This window comes from Capsicum annuum, chromosome 9, assembly GCF_002878395.1.
Source record: "Capsicum annuum cultivar UCD-10X-F1 chromosome 9, UCD10Xv1.1, whole genome shotgun sequence".
NCBI classification, from domain to species: domain Eukaryota; kingdom Viridiplantae; phylum Streptophyta; class Magnoliopsida; order Solanales; family Solanaceae; genus Capsicum; species Capsicum annuum.
The window spans coordinates 47,268,559-47,274,074 of NC_061119.1; the positions used below are offsets into that span (position 1 = coordinate 47,268,559).

The window sequence follows — 5,516 nt, forward strand, 5'->3', positions numbered from 1 at the left end:
GGTGTTCAAAGTAAAATTTGAAGAACACAACTTGTAGCCCATATACAAAGTCTGATTGGTTTGCGAGGGATTTGATCAAATAAAGGATATTGAATTTGACAAAATATTTTCTTCTATATAGTTTTTGGTTTGGCTACTAGTCTTGATCTAGAGATTGAGAAAATGGATGTGAAGATAACTTTTCTTTATAGTGACCCCGAAAAGGAGATCTATATAAAACAACCTAAGGGTTTAAATAAAAGAGGTAAAGAAAATTATGTGCGCAAACTTAAAAAGAGTCTCTATGGTTTGAAGCAAGCTCCTAGACAGTAGTATAAAAAGTTTGAATCTGTCATAGGATAAAGGCTACAAGAAGACTTCTTCAGATCGCTGTGGTTTTTTCGATGATAATGTTATCATCCTCTTACTATATGTGGATGATATGTTAATTGTGAGAAAGAATGCTTCCAGGATTGTCGAGATAAAGAAACAGTTATGCAAGTCTTTTACTATGAAAGACTTGGTTCATGCTAAGTAGATTTTGGATATGAGGATTACTCATCTCAAAGATAAAAGAAGCTTTACTTGTCACAAGAAAAGTACATTGAATGTGTACTGGAATGCTAAGATTGTTAACACACCCATTACTGGTCATATAAAGTCGAGCAAGAAAATATATCCTATAGTGGAGAAGGATAAAGAGAGCATCACTAAGGTTTTATATTCCTCCGTTGTCGAAAGTTTAATGAATAAAATAATGTGTAAGAGACCTGATATTGTTCACGCAATTGGTGTTGTCAGTATGATACTTGAAAATCAAAGGTAGGAGTACTGGGAAGCAGTCAAATGGATATTAAGGTACCTAAGAGGAAAATTAGGTGATTGTTTGTGTTTTAGGGAATCGGATCCAATCTTGAAGGGCTATACAGATGCTGATATGACAGATGATCTTGATAGCTGAAAATCTACTACTGAATTTTTATTTAAAATTTTATGGGGGGCTATATCATGGCAGTCAAAGTTGCAGAAGTGTGTTGCACTATCTACAACTGAAGCTGAGTATATTGCGGCTACTGAAGCTGGCAAGAAAATGATATGACTCCAACGGTTCCTTCAAGAACTTGAATTTCAGCAAATAGTGTACCTTGTCTATTGTGACAGTCAAAGTATAATAGAATTGAGCAAGAACTACATGTACTATGCAAGAACAAAATACATTAATGTGAGGTACCATTGGATTCGTGAACAAGTGGAGAACGAATCGTTCCATATGAACAAGATTCACACGACTAAACATCCTGTAGATATGATGACAAAGGTGGTGCCAAAAGACAAGTTCAAATTGTACAAAGAACTTGTCGGCATGAGCTCTCCTTGAGAAGCCGGAGATATCTCCTTCAGACGTATGGGACTGGTATGGAAGATTTGTGGGGTCCATCCCATGTCTTAAATGTCTTCATTGGCTACAAGGGTGGAAAAAATATCAAGATAAAATATCAAAAGTTCAAGATTGGGTAGTTGATAAAGTAGGCCATTAAATGTATTCACAGTAAACACTTTGAAACATTGTCTTTCTATGATGTCATTGATGATACAGGCAAGGACATATTTTTTTCTATAAAAATGGAGTACAACAATTCATTTGTGAGACACAGCAAAATAGAGTGAAAAATAATATAGAGAGAGTGGTGAAGTATTTTAAACATGGTGGTGCTGTCGCAATGAAAGTAGAGCTTCCAAAAGGAAATTTTTTACTGGATAATGGATAAACGAAGTTGGGCCAGTTTGGGATTTTCTAATTCTTTTGTTTTCTCTTGAGTTTTGGATATGACACAATATTTGAAATTTCAGTTCGATAATTTTATTTTCAGTTTTAAAATATATTATATCATTAGTACATCAAATTAGTTCAGCATGATTTGGAATTTTTAAGTTCGATTCTGCATTTTACTCTAGTGTTGTATATTTGCATGCACTTGTCTAGAAAGAAACTGTGTAACCTTCTAATAATATCAAATGAAGGAGAGATACAATAGCAGCTAGCTATGGTGCCTTGTTATATATCATATCTGGCAAAGTTAAGAAGGGAAAATTTTAGAGGACATGGTGTAAATATCAATTTTGTTTTGCAACAAATACAATCGATAGTCATCGAGAAAGTTAATATGCATGGAGGATCCAATTTAGCTAGAAAGTGTACTTGGTTCATAGATAGACTATGTTCTTCAGCTTCCCCGAGGCCTAGTCATCTTGGCACACTTCCTAGAAGGTGTCCAAGCGATTAGGTGCTTTTCAGGTGTATTCATTTTTGTTGGTAGGTTATATTTACAGTGAATTGCCAATTTTTTTTAGCACATTAATTAACACATTGATTGGTCTTCTTAATCTGCTTGTCCTTCAACCATTGAACAAATTCAATTGCTACCTTAAATTGCGATCAGGGGTAAACAACCATATATTTGTATTTAAGAATTTATTATATGTATTAGAATATTTAGCTAGGAACTCAGTCCGTTTGTTCGATTATTATTCTATATTAATATGAGATTGTTATAGAAATTCCCAACGTTAAAATCTTGGATTCATCTTTAAGGATTGGATCCTTTCATCTTGAGCAAAACATCTCGGATCCAAGTTTGGGTATGGAAAATCTATTGGTGGGAAACACTCAATTTTAATGGTTCATATGCAAATCCAGGTTAGTCCAGACCTCTTACACCTCCATGTAATTACCAAACATCGACTGAGATACAAAAAGAAAACAACCATCTTTTGTTTCCAAATTCCACCAGTAAGAACTTTGAAGAGGTGAAGATAAAAACATGACTCATAATTTACTACTAGGTAATTTTATAGAAGAAACAAATTACACTCTCATACAATTACTGACAAACCAGCAAAATATAGAAACATAAGATACTAACCATACCAGGTAGTTTTATTGCCACAACCAATCTTCATATTTCACAATTAAATGTTTATTTGGGAGCACCTGCAGCTGCAGCTTGAAAACGAGATTCGAAATAGGCAAGCAACTCATTTCTTGAAGGTAAATGTTCCTTGACTTGGCTGCAGCTAATGTAATTATCTCTCCAAGCACAAATATTGGGAAATTTTTCACTAGTAACAACAACTCCAACAGCTTCTTCAAGAATTCATAACCAAAAAGCCATAAAATTAGCAGCAATATCAGCAAATCCAAATTCGTTACCTACAAAGAATAACTTGTCCTTAAGCTCATTATCAAGAATCTTCAACAGCTCAGAAAATTCCTCATTGGATTTTTCTGCCTCCTCTCCTTTGCTAAACAGATCTTTGGCCAATACTGGTATGCATTGCAAAATAACTCAAAAAACTTTAAAGTTTCAAAATTTAAAGGAACATATTACATGAAACTGAATGGAGTTTTAAGTTTTATGCATCGATGATGTAAATGATATTTTGACAATCATATCCCTAATAAGTTAAGTGTTTTCAATTTGGTCTGTCTGATTTTGACTCTCGCACACGGAGTTTAAAATTAAATACGACTTTCAAATCTTGCAATTCTAAACTAAAAATATATGGAATGTACAAAAGGTTGTTTAATCTTCTGATATTAAATATGTCATGTGAACAATTAGAACGAATGAGTTGGAAAAAAAAGGGAAAGAGATATATTATTTGAAACAAATTAAAAAAAATAAATAAAACAAATTGAAATGATGCGAGTCATAAATTTTTGTGATAAACACTAATTTTTAAATCTATAAAATCAGTAATTAATCAGCTATAAACCATCAAAGCTTTTATAATTAATCTAGTGGAGTCTTATTACTCCTTATTCCCTATCCCGATGTAATGAAAGTTTTTGAAAAATAATACAATTGATGTAACATGTTAAATTACATGGAAAAAAAACTTTAGTGAAGTATATATAACATAAATTCAAATGAATTTACCGTATCATTAAGGAACTTTGCCCAAAAACGAGCAATAGCTCGATCAAAAGGGTCATTAGGAAAGATGGAAGGGCCTTCAAATGTCTCATCAATGTATTCAATAATTAGCATTGACTCACAAATGGGCTTTCCTTTGTAAATGAGAATTGGGATTTTCTTTGTGAATCGGGTTGGATTCAAGAAGTAGAGGGCTTTTGTTCTGTAGATCTTCTTTTACAAATTGATATTCAACACCCTTAACTTTCAGAACCCACTCAACTCTATGACCAAAAGTCTCAGTGGAAAGCCAAGCAACTTCACTTCTTCCATAGGTTTCTCTGTTTTTTAATTTACTTTTCTATGTTGATGAAATTTATGCATGCGTGGTGAGTTTTCATTCTTGAATTCTTTTTCTTTTATAGATGGAAACCAAATGTCTTACTCCCTCCGTTTAAAAACGAATGACCTACTTTTCTTTTTATTCCGTTTTAAAAAAGAATGATTTACTTTTTTTTTTAAACCTATTAAAAAAGAATGACCCCTTTTGTTTTATTGACAATACTTTAATTTCTACTTTCTACATGACATATTTAGGACCACAAAATTAAAGACATTTTGGTACATTTGACACAACTTTAATTTAAGGCAACAAGATTCAAAAATCTTCTTTATTTTCTTAAACTTTATGCAAAGTCAAATTAAGTCATTCTTTTTTAAACGGAGGAAGTAATTTGTTGTGGGCAATCCATTTGTAACTTTTTACACTTTCATGTTGACCAAGACTTCTCCTAAAAATATTTCCAATAATAATTATCCAGTTTAAAAAATTAATGCATAATTTATTTATTTATACCCCACTTTAACCTTGACAATTCATTAAACAATATATCTCCGAATGCATTAAATTTATTATATTCAAAAGGTGATAAAATAAAATCATTCTTGTTATTTATTATTTCTAAAATTGTGTGTAAGTGTAACGTCAATAATGAACAAATATTATTGGTCGGAGCGAGTACTTATAAGTCAACAATAAAAGATAATGAAGGAGTTATTCTCTATAAAATAAAATGTTAGTCCTTTTGAAACTTGAGTCCCCTACTTTATAGATTGGGAAATTGGGATGGCAGCGGGACAGGACAGGTTTTGAGCAAGAGAAAATGTCACAGCTATCTATAGGTTGGTTAGTCCTCATGTGTCACTAGTCGTGTAGCCCCTAGTAGGATCAATGAGTACAAAAAATGGAGCATTGGCTATAAAGGAAAATTAAAAATTCTTCATTTATATTCTTGACTTATAAATTTCTATCAAAATTTCAAAAGATCTAAAATAAAGCATAGGGCCTTAAATCCAAACTCCACTAGATTGGATTTTAGAGAGGCGAAAATAGAAACATGACTTTATCATTTACTTAATAGGTAGTTCAAAAGGTGAAAGAAATTACTCATACAATTATTGTGAAAACCTGCAACACATACACAAAAGATACTACCGACAAATCTCTCTCTCTCTCTATAAGCCCCGATTATTGAAATATAGTACACAACGGAAGTATACTAGAATCATACTACTTACATGAATTATAGACAACCAACATAAATACATAGTTCACCTAAG

The 5,516-nt window shown here is 32.3% G+C and overlaps 1 pseudogene; it reads right to left on the reverse strand.

The window, feature by feature from the left end:
• Positions 1-2,924: 2,924 nt before the first annotated feature.
• On the reverse strand, positions 2,925-4,229 carry LOC107842134 (annotated as a pseudogene).
• Between the last annotated feature and the right edge of the window lie 1,287 nt (positions 4,230-5,516).